The sequence below is a fragment of the Myotis nattereri genome (assembly GCF_964212035.1).
Source record: "Myotis nattereri genome assembly, chromosome: 12".
Lineage (NCBI taxonomy): Eukaryota > Metazoa > Chordata > Mammalia > Chiroptera > Vespertilionidae > Myotis > Myotis nattereri.
In genome coordinates this window covers 38,840,070-38,854,548 of record NC_138087.1, presented here as the reverse complement: position 1 = coordinate 38,854,548, position 14,479 = coordinate 38,840,070, and the positions used below count along the sequence as shown (strand labels likewise).

General features: G+C 41.7%; 1 protein-coding gene across 1 annotated transcript in view; it reads right to left on the bottom strand.

Annotated features, from left to right (window-relative positions):
* The window catches only part of PGM5 (phosphoglucomutase 5), a gene marked incomplete at its 5' end in the record, with an annotated part of 164,129 nt that overhangs the window by 14,493 nt on the left and 135,157 nt on the right, over positions 1-14,479 (bottom strand). The gene's annotated exons all lie outside the window — the stretch shown is intronic.

Below are 14,479 nucleotides of genomic sequence, written 5' to 3'. Positions count from 1 at the left end.
AGGTTTAACAAAGCGGCGGCAGAGTAGGTGGCTGTTACACTCATCTTCTCCCAGGACCAAGTTGGAATTATAACTAAAATATAGAGCAATCAACCTGAATAACCAACTGAAGGCAAGCTGAAGAGAAGTCTTATAACCAAGGATTTACAGAGGAAGCCACATCAAGACTGGTAGGAAGCGTGGAAGATACAGATAATATAATTCTTTTCAATATACCTATACTGTAGTTCACAGAATTAGAACAAATATTCCAAAAATGTATATGGAACCACAAAGACCCCAAATAGCCACAGCAACCTTGAGAAAAAAGAACAAAGTTGGAGGATTCACTATACTTGATATCAAACTATACAACAAGGCCATAGTAGTAATCAAAACAGCATGGTATGAATGGGAGTATATCAAACTAAAACACTTTTGCACAGCGAAAGAAATGATCAACAAAATGAAAAAACAACTCACTGAATGGGAGAACATATTTGCCAATGATATATCTGATAAGGTATATTCAAAATATTCAAAATTTGTAAAGAACTTATAAAATGCAACACCTAAAAACCAAACAATCCAATTAAAAAATGGGCAAAGGACCTGAATAGATGCTTTTCCAAAGAGGATGTACAGATGGCCAATAGACATATGTAAATATGTTCAACATCACTAATCATCAAAGAAATGCAAATTCAAACCACAATGAGATATCACCTCACACATGTCAGAATGGCTATCATCAATAAATCAACAAACAACCAGTGTTGGAGAGGATGTGGAGTAAAGAGAACCCTCATGCACTTTTGGTGGGAATGCAGATTGGTGCAGCCACTATGGAGTTACTTCAAAAAATTAAAAGTGAAACTGCCTTATGACCCAGTGATGCCACTTCTGGGAATATAGCCAAAAAAACCCCAAAACACTGATTCGATAGAACATATACACCCCTATGTTCATTGCAGCATTATAGCCAAAATTTGGAAGCAGCCCAGGTTCCCATCAGTAGATAAGTGGATAAAACAGCAGTGGTATATTTACATAATGAAATAATACTTGGAGATTATGATACTAAGTGAAATAAGTCAGTCAGAGAAAGACAAATACCATATGAGTTCACTTATATGTGAAATCTAATGAACAAAATAAACTAACAAACAAAATAGAAACAGACTCATAGATGCTGAGAACAGAGTGCAGCTGTCAGAGGGGAGGAAGCTTGGGGGCTTGGTGGAAAAAGTGAAGGAATTAAGCAAGAAAAACCTCATAGACATAGACATCAGTATTACCAGAGGGAAAGTGGGGTTGGGGGAGACAGAAGAGGGTAAAGGGGGGATAAAAGGTGATGGAAGGAGACTTGACTTTGGGTGGTGAACACACAATATACAGATGATCCTATATAATAAAAGAGTAATATGCAAATTGACCCTAACAGCAGAATGACTGGGAATGATTGGTCACTATGACACATACTGACCACCAGGGGGCAGACGCTCAATGCAGGAGCTGCTCCCTGGTGGTCAGTGTGCTCCCACCAGGGGAGCTCTGCTCAGCCACAAGCCAGGCTGCCAGCTGCCAGCACAGTGGTGGTGGTGGTGGGAGCCTCTCCCGCCTCCTCAGCAGCGCTAAGGATTTCCGACTGCAGCTTAGGCCTGCTCCCCGCTGGCAAGTGGACATACCCCGAGGGCTCCCGGGCTGCCAGAGGGATGTCTGACTGCCAACTTAGGCCGAACCTCTGGGGAGCAGGCGTAAGCCAGCAGGTGGACATCCCCCGAGGGGGTCCCAGACTGCGAGAGGGCACAGGCCAGGCTGAGGGAACCCCCAAGTACACAAATTTTTGTGCATCAGGCCTCTAGTATGTTATAAAATTGCACATCTGAAACCTATATAATTTTATTAACAAATGTCATCCCAATAAATTCAATTTTAAAATAGAACTTTACTTTATCCCTGGGTTATTTTGAACCTCTCAGCTTGATTAGTATAATTGTGAGAAGAAAACAGTCTAACACTACAGAGTTGATACTGAGGTAGGGTTTCTATGGAGATGCAAAGTGAATCTGATTTTCTTGCTTCCCTTTTTTATTCATTGTTCTGGCAAGCAGAAAGCAGGTATTCAAAGGTCTTGAGACATTTTTTCTGGGTTATCTTCTGCACTTTCTATAATTTTCCAGAAGGGGAGAATCGCAGAGGCCAGTCACTCCTATAAATGCTCTGTAGTAGTTTGGCATTAGAAGGATTTAAATGGCTCTTGGGAGGTTCAGGTGGGGTGCAGGGGGGAGTCAGTCCTGCTAAGCAGAGGTATAAATAATGATCCAAAGGCTATAATAGCAGGAACTCTCACACTTGAATGTGCACAAAGATCACCTGGAGATCTTCTTTAAATGTAGGATCTGATTTAGCAGGTTTGGGGTGGGGACTGAGATTCTGCATTTCTAAAAAGCATCCAGGTGATGTGGCCATTGCGTCCAAGGATGAACCTACAATGGTAGATGAGAAGTTCTAACACAGACCATATGGCTAGTGTCATGGTTAAATTGTGTCCCCACCCTGCAAATTCTTATATTGAAGTTCTAACCTCCAGTACCTCAGAATGTGACCTTGGGAGATAGTCTTTACCGAGGCAACCAAGTTAAAATGAGGTCATTAGGGTGACCCCTAATTGAATAAGAAGAAAAAGAATTGAACACAGGAACACATAGAGGGAAGATGATGTAAAGAGATAGGTAGAAGACAGCTATCTATAAACCAAGAAGAGAGGCCTGGAACAGATCATTCCTTCACCTCCCTTACAAGAAATCCACCTGCCAACACCTTGATCTTGGACTTTCAGCCTCCAGAAACTGTGAGACAATGAATTTCTCTTTGCACCACCCAGTCTGTGACAATTAGTTACATAAGCCCTGGCAAACTAAGACAGCTAGCAAACTTAAAGTATTTACTATCTGGCCCTTTACATAAAGAAGCTTGCTAATACCTATTCCACGGGACTACTTTTTTGCATTTAACACTTTGAAGTCAGCATGCACATGCCTCATAACCAACAACAGAGACTCCAGGTATCTTCAGTAAGCCTACCTTTTGTCTCACAGCCATTTTAGTCTTTAAATCCTTTCTGGAAAATTAGCTGGAAACAACCAACCTTCAATTGCACATTACCTTCAATAAAATAAAATTAATGAACAACTCCATCTCAGTCCCTCTTGCTTCAAGCTAGGAGGAGAGAAAATTTGTCCCACAAGCTCCATTGATGTAAGGATTCTAAAGATGGGAAGAGTAAGAAAGAGAGGAGAATGGAGAGACAGAGACTCTCGACTTTATTTTTGAACCTTTTAATACAGTGTGGTATATATATAAGACACCTTGTCATAGGGCCCTGGCACCCTTTTTAAGAGTAACATCACAGCTGCCAGTTCTGTTGGGACATCTCCCATAGATCCAGTTGGCTCTAGGAGCATTTAATGGGAGAAGATATGACAAGGCAGGTTAAATCCATTATAAAAAAAACTGCTAATTATCTGAGACTCTTTGATCCTCCTGTGACCAAAAAACTAATCTATATTGTTATTAGCAATGTGCTATGAGCACATTAGCATTGTGCTATGCACTTTTTATGTGCCAGGCACTGTCCAAAACACTTTCTATGAACTATCTCATTTATCATCACAACAATCCTATGAAATACAAAGTATTTGTACTCCCATTTGACTGAGAAAGCACTGAAGCTTACAGAAATTAAGTTGCACAAGGTTGTAGAGTTGAAAAACGGTAGAACTGAGGCTCAACACCAAAGATATATGAGTCTAAAGCCCAACCTTTGAAAAGTGGACCATTTAGTCTCAATGGTAGATGACAAAACAAAATTTTGGTGCCAAATAATTTTATCCACCTGAAAAAGTGACCATGGTTTTGTCTTTGTCGTTTCGTATTAAGCATGTCTTATATTATGATGAGCTGACACCTAGGGACCTTCCAAGGCTAGCTAATTTCTGGGAGCACACCTTTTATATGCAGAGGGACCAAGGCAAACACCAAACACCCCCTTTATTGAGCTCTCACTCTCAGGCCACTGTCCACCAGCTCTCATCACCCCAGGGCCAAATACCAGACAACAAAGGCTGGTCCCTATGTCCCAGAGCCCGCTGAAATTATTCAAACTAGCCAGTCGCTTCTTCTCCTGCCTCGCCCTTTCTTCCCACAGGAACCACATTTCCCCCCACTTCTGTGTCATAAGGGATCCTGGGGCTTCCCTGTGTGGCCCTGCAGGGTATGGTGTGGCCTGTCCCCTCCTCTTGGGAACAGTGAGTTTTCAATGGCAATTGTCTCCTAATTGATTGGCCTCACTATACTTGAACACTAATAAACCTACATTCTAAAACACTCTCAGAACCTTATTTACTTCCCAGCCCCCTATCATTAAGTTTGGAAGACAGAGGATACAACCTACCAAGCAATGCCTCACATGATGATTTGTACCAACAAAAAATGCTCAAAGGAAACAAAAAGCCCTCATAAAACAAGAATTTCATAAACTTTTATTGCTTTCCCTCCTGCCCTAAGGTATTCTGGTATGGAGATGATGCTGTTCTGGAGTTTATCACACCTCCCAGGTTTCCTGGGAGGCAAAAACTAAGGATGGGGAACTTCCTCACCTGCATCTTAAGTAGGGTTTCTCATTCCAGAATTAGAGTGTCAAAATTAAAATCAGCCTAGAGCTGGATAACTCAGTTGGTTAGAGCATCATCCCAATACACCAAGGTTGGCGGTTCAATTCCAGGTCAGGGCACACACAAGAATCAACCAATAAATGCATAAATAAGTGGAACAACAAAAATTAATGTCTCTCTCTCTCTCTCTCTCAAAAAAAACAAAAACAAACAAAAAAAAACAATTAAAAAATCAGCCAAGAGCAGCAGACAGTGGAGCTAAAACAGCCACATCCTCCCCTCAACTGCCTGGATCCTGTGTTCCCCAGGAAAAAACAGTGAGGCCATGGTAGGGGAGCCTAGGCCCTTCCTTCTCTTGTGTTACTTGACTGCATGGCATAGTCCCAAGCCTTCTTCTGAAGATCACAGGCCATCTCCAGATTCACCATCAGTATTCATTCACCAACATACACCATAATTTATGAGCAAAGCAAATGATTTACTATCCGCCAAAGAAGGGCACTGCTTCTAAGAAACATAACTCTCCACCAACTCACGAGCTGGTGTACCTTTGTGCTGGAAGGCATGGAAACTTGGTTGTATTGTGCATCTGTGTTGGAACAAAGAGGATGCTGGGAAAGCCAGATTATGCTGGCCACAGCCTGTCGAACCCATTCATCTGGCGAGAGAAGTTATGGCCCATGATCCTCTGTATTTGTGTGATGAAGGCAAATTCATTCATGCTCCCTTTTCAGGCTGAGTAAACAAGATCCAGCAAGACTCTGATTTGTGGACTTAAACAGTGTCAGGTTAACCAGTAGCTAGTTAAGCATGTGCTCTGGACACAGAAAAGCAGAGGCACCAAAATGAATACCATTATAAGGGGCGGGGGGGGGGGGGGAGGGGGGGAGAATGACATTTTATAAAATTTCCTTACATTTATTTTTAAAGCTAATGTTGTTTTTATTTTGAATACAGGTGGGGAAGTGGGGAGGGGAAATATAATTTTTTCAGAGCTTCAGGTCTCTAAACCTTAATCCACAATTGAGCCAAAGCCAGGATCAAGGCACAACGTTTAGCTCTTCTGCCTTCTAAGGCCACTAGGCTCTTGGGAGAAATTGGCACAGCCAAGATAATCTTTGAAGATTTGGCATAAAGATCTGTTTTGTGCATACTTCCAAAAATAGGCACCTATGGTGGGACTGACATGAGTAGTTTAAAGTCACTGTCATCAAGGCACACACTTTCCCACAAGTCCTAGAATGTCCCTACCCTGAACCAGCACACACTCAGTACCCTGAAGAGAGTTCAGACCCAGCACGGGTCAAAGTCCCAGTCTCCCACACCCTCAGCAGCCCTGGACTGGGAGTCATCAGCCTGTGAAACACCTGCCACATTCCCAGCCCAAGGGAGTGTTGCTCTCAGTCCCAGGGAAAGCACCATCCACAGTAACACAGCCTGATCCACATTTCAATATTGAAGGGAGGGAAAGAAGGACTGTTTACCATTTTGATTTTCCAGGGGGTAGTGTACCTAAATGAGTAGAAACAGAAAACCTATACATCTTTGCTTCTTTCTCAACTGTAATTCAGCTCCAAACTGTACTAAATTCCTTTCTATGCCACTAGAGGGAAATCTAACCCACCTGACCACAACTTGTTTCTTTTTAAAAAAGGCTGATGTTATCTTGCTCAGTTCCTTTCCACCCTTGCCCATATTTAAAAATCATCTAAACCTATGTGGTCTAGAAAACCAGCCACCTCAATTGGGCAGGCATCCTCACAGTTGAAATTGTTCTAATAGTCAATCTGAGTCCCTTACAGTTCAGCTTGAGTTTATTTACTGAAATTACATATTCATTAGTTGTGGAGAACAACTCGTCATCTTTCTCTGCCTCATATTAGTTTTTACATTCCTGAAGACCTCAGGCAACGCCTCTCTTACATGCAAAATGAGCCAGCTATGAACTTGACCATAGCATTTACATCTCAACTCTTTAACCATTTATTTCTTTTCTAAACTCTCTCTATATTACTTCACCCTCCATGATATTTCCAAATTACAGCAACACAGATCAAACTCTGAGAAGTAAAATAAAATGTTTTTCCTCATGATTGTCCTTGCATATATGGTTATTAATACATTCCTATGCAGGTTTTTTTAAAATAACAACATAATGTTTTTGTTACATATTTATCTAGTATGTTTCCAAAACCATGTATATATGTGTATGTATATATACACATATACATAATATACATACATACATACTTTTTCATATTTTCATGAAAACTGAATGTCTAACAGTCTATTTACATGTCGCTTCTGAATTCCACTGTTTCCAACTCTTCTATATCACATATATTATTTCAATTTCTAATTTTATTCTCCTAGTCACTTTAGATGCCCCATTAATTATAAAATATAACCAATATGTATTTAGAACATTATTTTAATCATTTTAAAAGCATATTCATTGATAATTCAAATTAAGGGAGAGAAAACTGGTTGTTTTCAAAACACATTTACCCACACTTATTAAGTGTGGTATAATAAAAAATACATTTGATCTTTGTCTCTAGTTCCTGGCACAGAGCTCCCAAAATCCTTTAAATTTCCCGAGGGATAGGAATGCCTTTTGTTATTCATAATAAGACCCTTTCAACCATACCTAAGCTTATGCTCCTGAGGTAACTCTTTGTGGACCCCTACATTGATAGCTATAATCAGAGGAACCAACCAGGAATAAGGGGAGAAGGGCTGGCAGTAGAGTTCAATAAATTAATTAATCATTCCTACATAATTAAACCTCTGCTGGGACAGTGGTGGGCCAGGAGAGGGCAATGAAGCTGTAAACACCCTTGCCCCATGCATTTCTTCCATTAGGCTGTTCCTGGGTTGTACCCTTAATAATAAACCACTAGTCATAAGCAAAGAGCTATCCTGGGTTCTGTGAGTTGTTCTAGCAAATTATCAAGCCTAGAACATTGGCTGGAGTGAAGAGGGAAAGGGAATGAGAGGTGGGAGATGAAGTCGGAGGTAGATCCAGTGAGCATTTGGGGCCATGGTAAGGGTTTGAGCTCTTTTCTGAGTGAGATGAAGAGCCCTGGATGATGTGAGCTGAGTCATGAGGTGATCTAACATGTCTTAAAAACATCACTCTGGTTGCTGTTCTGAGACTAGGTGTGGATAGGGAGTGGACAAGAGTGGAAGGAAGGAAACCAGTGAAGAGACCAGTGCAATCATGAAAAGGAGAAAAAAGAGGCTTGGCCCTGCATAGAAATGAAGAAATGATGAAGGTGGTGAGAGGAGGTCAGACCTGGTTGTGTTTTTAAGGTCATGTTGGTAGGATCTGCTGTTGAATATGGGGCATGAGAGAAAGAATATTATTCCATGGATGAATTCTAGGTGTTTGGCCAAACCTACTAACAGGATGGAGCCGTCAATTACTGAAATGAAGAACTTAAAGAAGCAGGGGGAAGGGGGAAGGGTGAGGATCCTGGGAGACTGACAGTTCAGGTTTGCATTCGTCAAGTTAAAGACGCCCCGAAGACATTCAAGTGGAGTCCAACGGACAACTGGAGATGTGAGTCTAGGGCAGTGGTTCTCAGCCTCGGCCGCACATCAGAACCACCTGGGAACCTTGTTAAAATCCTGATTTCTGGGCCTCGTCCTCCGTTATCACCCTTTGTTATGGGGTGGGGCCACAACATTAGCAACAAAGAAACAGAATTGCCGGAGGATGAGGCCCAGAAATCAGGATTTTAACAAGGTTCCCAGGTGATTCTGATGTGCAGCCAAGGTTGAGAACCCCTGGTCTAGAGGCCAGCAGCTCATGCATTGAAGGGCACTAAAAACAGGTGTTGCCCTTTTTATGATTTTAAAGAAGTCAAGGTCCTGCTATTAGGGTTTCACAGTTCGTATAACTCTCCGCTATTCAAAGTGAGACTCTTAGACCAGCAACGCAATCTCACCGGAGCACTTGTGAGAAATGCAGACTCTCCGACTTCCCTCAGGCTTAAAGTTTTAAGGAAGACTTAAAGTTTAGAGGCCCTTCTCTAATTTGAATCACCTGGGAAGTGCTTTAAAAATACAGGCTCTACCATGGAACAATAAAGTACAATGCCTGGGAGTGGGGCCCAGGCCCGTGTGTTTTCACTAGCCACCCAAGTCATTCTGGTGTACAATCTGGGTTAGAACCACGGATCTAATTCTTCACTCCTACATGTTCCCTCTGTGCTACAAGGCTTATGTTAGTAGTGCTTCTGGAAACCCCTCTCTAAAGAGACATGCAGATCTAAGATAGCACAAAGGCATGTAACTAGAGTAACCATTTGCCCTGGTTTATTGGGGAGGGTCTTACTATAATTATTAGTGCCCCTTTCACTCTTAAAAGTATCCTGATTTAGATGATAAATGATATGGTCTCCTAACATAACACAAAATGGCTCTGTACTTTATATTTCTGGGCTATAAAGTCATACTAAGAACAGGTTGGGCAAAATAACAGATGGCCTTTGCTTTGACAGATGAATCCAATATAGAGGGACTCCTGGTGCTTAGATATTAGTCCTTAAAGACTTTGATGTGCAGCTTATGAGAAATACACACATCAAGTCCCACAGTGCAGCGGTTCTCAACCTGTGGGTCGCGACCCCTTTGGCGGTTGAACATCCCTTTCACAGGGTCGCCTAAGACCATCCTGCATATCAGATATTTACATGACGATTCTTAACAGTAGCAACATTACAGTTATGAAGTAGCAACGAAAATAATTTTATGGTTGGGTCACAACATGAGGAACTGTATTTAAAGGGCCAGAAGGTTGAGAACCACTGCCTCAGTGTGAAAGAAGGTTGGGAAAAATCAGGCTCCTTCCTGATTTGGGGGTGGGGTTGGGTGCAATTATATTCTGCAATTAAAGTACCTAAGCCAACTGTTGATTAGCCAGGAGCTGGTTATCAGTCTGTGATTATCCCAGCCCTTAACAAAACTTCTTCTTCCTTTTCCTTTAGACTCCTTTATTGTTCATTAGCCACTCCACCCACAGGTTGAAAGGGACAAGGAAAGAAGGTGAATATGTTTGTTGGCTTAATTAAAACAGATACTAACAAAGCCAGTTGAAGGGAACTTTCCAGTCTTCTTGCTAAATAACTTGAACGTAGATGGGCATTGTGTTAGAGGGGATAAAGCATTAAAAAAAAATCTGTTGAATTGGAATGAGATTATCAATGGAATCTCTGCCAGGTACAGAGGTACTTTAACTGGTGTCTGAGTACAGGTGCCAGTGTGGGGTGGGCGAGGTGGCTATTTGTTCTGTTTTCTGGCCCATCCTGTGTTGCTCAGTGGTTGCGCATTGGTCAACCTATGAACCAGGAGGTCAGAGTTCAATTCCCAGGCAGGGCACATGCCCAGGTTGCAGGCTTGATCCCCAGTAGGGGGCGTGCAGGAGGCAGCTGATCAATGATTCTCATCATTGATGTTTCTATCTCTCCCTCCTACCTGCCTCTCTGAAATCAATAAAAACATATATAAAATAAGATATTTTAGCAGCCCTGCTAATAAACCTGGTGGGAAAGAAAATGGAAACAACTGACTGTTTCTGGTTACCTGGAAATTTAAATCCTTTTGGCTCATCCCTTTTTCTAAATTATTACCAGCTGGTTTGAGGGCTCGTTAAAGGCCTACTGATTGTCAGTGACATTAAAGTAATCTAGTCTTTGTCAAACTACATGCTCTTTCAGAAATGGGCCTTGGGAGCTTTCCTTCCTGATTTACTAAGGACACAGTGAGGGCAAAGCAAGCACCTTTTCATCTTATCAAGAGCCTCCCAAACTCCTTCCTTTCACCACCAATTCCCAAGTGCATATAGATAGAATTTTCTTTAAAATGTGCAATCTAATGAACAAAATAGATCCAGAGACATAGAAGCATGGAACAGACTATCAAACCTCAGAGGGAAGCCAGAGGTGGGTGGGTGAGAAGAGATCAACCAAAGAACTTGCATGCATATATCCATAACCCATGGACACAGACAATAGGGTGGTGAAGGCCTGAGGTGGGGGGCTGGGGAGGGCTGGAGGAGGTCACTGAGGGGGGTGGGAAGGGGACATATGTAATACTTTCAACAATAAAGATTTAATTTAAAAAAGTTTTAATATATATATTCTTGAATGTAACTAATTTATTTTAGAATAACTTAAAACAAATAGTATAATCACTGTTATACTAATAGACCCAAAATGGTAAATCTGTAAGTGGGAAAAGAAACTTATGTGCATGAAGATTGCATCACAAGTTTTCCTAGTTGCATCAGTGGAATAGTTATGAATACTTGCACGAGTCAACCACAGTATAAATGTTCAAAACAAGTTCTGTTCACATGTGTGTAAAATGTCAGGAAAAGTAACTATCCCAGCTCAAAGTAAAATAGCCAGATGCTAACAAAGCCAGTTGAAGGGAACTTTCCAGTCTTCTTGCTAAATAGCTTGAATGTAGATGGGCACTGTGTTAGAGGGGATAAAGCATTAAAAAAATCTGTTGAATTGGAATGAGATTATCAATGGAATCTCTGCCAGGTACAGAGGTACTTTAACTGGTGTCTGAGTACAGGTGCCAGTGTGGGGTGGGCGAGGTGGCTATTTGTTCTCTGTTTTCTGGGCTGCCAATCAGAAAAAATGAGAAAGGCGGAAGAGGTTTTTCTCTGTGGCTGAGAAAGCAACGTAAGCTGGTGTTTCCCTGTCAGGCCTTGGGTCAGTAATAACACTTGCAGCTTCAGGAGAATGCCTTATTTTTTATCTCTGTTAACAGTTAACCAAAAGCCTTTCTTTCCAGAGATCTTATAAGGCAGAAGCAGATGGTCCTGGAAAGCAATGCTGTTAGGAGGCCCTCCATGGTCCAAGGGCCGCAGTAATTGAGACAGGTGGGCCTACTGAGAGAATCTTCTCCCTTTCCTTAGGGTTTTAGATGTAAGGTTTAAAAATATTCAAGTTACATCTTGATTTAAATGTACTAGGCAATAGGACTTAAGTTGGTAAGTCAGTGATGTGTGGTATTTTAATAAGAAGTTCTATTTTAACATAACATTTTTATCTAGGCCCTATGCTAAACACTGTGAGGCCCACCTACCCAGGTCAGGGAAAACCCTTGCTTATGATTAGAAAGAGAGAGACTATCAGCAATCAGAAGAACAGTATCAAGGAAAGGGTCCCCCAACCATTCAAAATATACAGCAATGGTGACTTTACCCACAGACTGAAGTACATATACTGTAGGGGAGGGGGAAGTTCTCCCTTCTACCCTTCTTGAGTTCTGATGACTCCACTAATAATAGAATTGAAAAAGACCAGATAAACAGAAGAAAAACCAACTTAATGTGTGCACATAGGCGAGCATAAATAATACTCAGAGAAATGATGAACCAGCCCACCTTTGTGTCATTTTTTAGACAAAGAAACAATAAGTTTGTGAACATTTGACAGGACAAAGAAACTTAGTTTTGGATGTTCATTTGCAAGGAATCTAAACAGAAAAAAAGGTCTGGGTAGTATATTAGACAAAATGAGCCTTACACAGGCTTCTAGGCTCTAGATTCCTTAACTCTATCGATATGGGTGTCTCTCTTCACCCCCTTGGATCAAGGAGGACACCTTTTACAGGGGAGATTTATTCCCTGCATTCTAGGAGACCAGGGAGGGTCAACATGCCCTTCCTGCACAGGTTGCTGGTCCAGTAACTTTAATTCAAAGTAATCACTATGCCATTGTGGGATATTTGGGGGCAGCCTGCCCCAGGCCCTGAGCATAGTTAACACACAGCCCTCCAGCAGCAGGCCCATGGAAGCTTCGGCTTCAAAGGAAGCATTAAAAAAGGGGGCACCCCTTAGCTTTTGTGAACCATCTCAGAGAGAGACTTGTAGGAGAGCACATTTGCCACCCCAAAATATGTCTCTTTGCATAAGGATTATTTTAGGCTGTTTATTTTTAAGAAATTGCAGACATAGGAAAAGCTCTAAGAACTGAGTGTAGGTTACCCTGTAGTAAGAGACATGCATAAGGGAAAGTTCTATTTGTAAGGATGTCTCCCTCACTTCACTGAAAAGAGGGGGGATGACCTTAACTCTAGAAACTCTTATCGCTGGAGAGCCAAGGACCGAGGTCTGCGCAATAGCCTTACCCTTGTTTACTCGGCTTTTCTTCTGGTGCCTCCACAACCCCTCACCATCAAAATCTTTTGTCTTATAAGCTGGCAACATTATTTAAGGTGGTAGCTTCTGCCATTTCAGAGAGTTACTCAGTTTTCCGGGTCTATCCCATGTATATAGGAGGTCTACACATTATTAAACTAACTTTTTTTTCTCTCTTGCTAATCTGTCTCATGTCAATTTCATTGTTAGAACATCCAGAAAAACTTAGAAGGGTAGAGGAAAATGTGTGTATGGGATTGTTTTCACACATGCCTAATGGCCTCTAGACATTATAAAGATACTCCTGCAGCCAGTGAAGAAGTTAAGTAAAAATAAGCAAATATCATAACCACTTACTACGTGCAGATAGGGAAAAGAATGTTGAGAAAAAATAGCCCTGAGTCTGAGTGACTCAGAGCTGGTGAGGCCAGGAATATCATTCCTCACCCTGGACGAAGCTCTGAACATTCAGGTCTTTGTTTTAATCTTGTTTCCCAAACATGAGATATAGATGAGAGTTTTATATAGAAAGGTAGGGTGAGCCTCCAATTTTTGCATGATTTTGTACTATCCTGGGTGAAATTTACTCACTAACAAATCATGCTGGCAGAGTGAGACCCATCCCTGCATGGGGAGCCTGTGATCCTGAGGGAGAAGGACTACGGACATGATGCTGGCTCTGCCCCTTCATGCTCTCCGTGACCCTGATAACCACCTCCTAGGCCTCTAATTCCCCACCTGAGATCATATTACTCCAGAGAGATCTGCTCCTTGCAGGGTCAGGTGTAAGGATCTACGTATGGTACCCTTTTCCCAAAGTTCCTTGAGCCTCTCCAAAGAAAAGTGTCATGAAAAAACCCACTAAAGAAAGAAAACATTCCCTGGCATCTTTTTCATCCAGGGAACAGCTATGCCAATTATCACTGGAAATTCTGAGCAACTGTAAAATGAGAAGCAGTGACATTTTCTTTACTTCTCTTCTTCACAAAAGAAGCATTGCAGATGGAGCCAATGTTTTCATCTCAAGAAATTATCAAAGACCTTGCTTCAAAACCCAGGTTGAAGTAAAGACCAAGAGGGAGGGGGCAGCAAACAGTGTAGCTGGAAGTACCCAACATTATAGTGGGTCCTTACTGGTATTAATTAATGTTGCCTGGAGCTTGAATGAATAAGGGAGTGGAATGGCTTGTGCTTGTGCTATTTATTCTTTTTCTAAGTGACTTATTAAGGGGGCTTTGCCAAACACTGGTTGGCTTAGCCTTGTTAGTGTCTTCCCTTGACTTTAAATTCAGGCCAGCCATAGTCCCTCCTTGCATGCTAGGCTGGGCAGCAATCTCAGGGAGGAAGCCTAGAGTAGCATCTATATTGGCACTTCAAGGTCATGGTTCAACCCAGAGTTTTCCAAACACCCGAAGACTCATAATTTACATGAGCATAGTCAAGGCTCTGCGTAGTTTGACCAGTTTGACTCTAACTCGAAATTTCCTTATCTATACAAGGTGCCTCTTCCTGATGTCACCCCAATTAACAAAATGCAGAGCAATCAAGAGAGGCAAGTCATTTGAGAAATGCTAGTCTCATAGATGCTGGAGAACAATTGTTCTGTTGCAAACACTGTGATGAATGAATTAAATTTGCTTGTAGTCACTCTAAGTTTGTC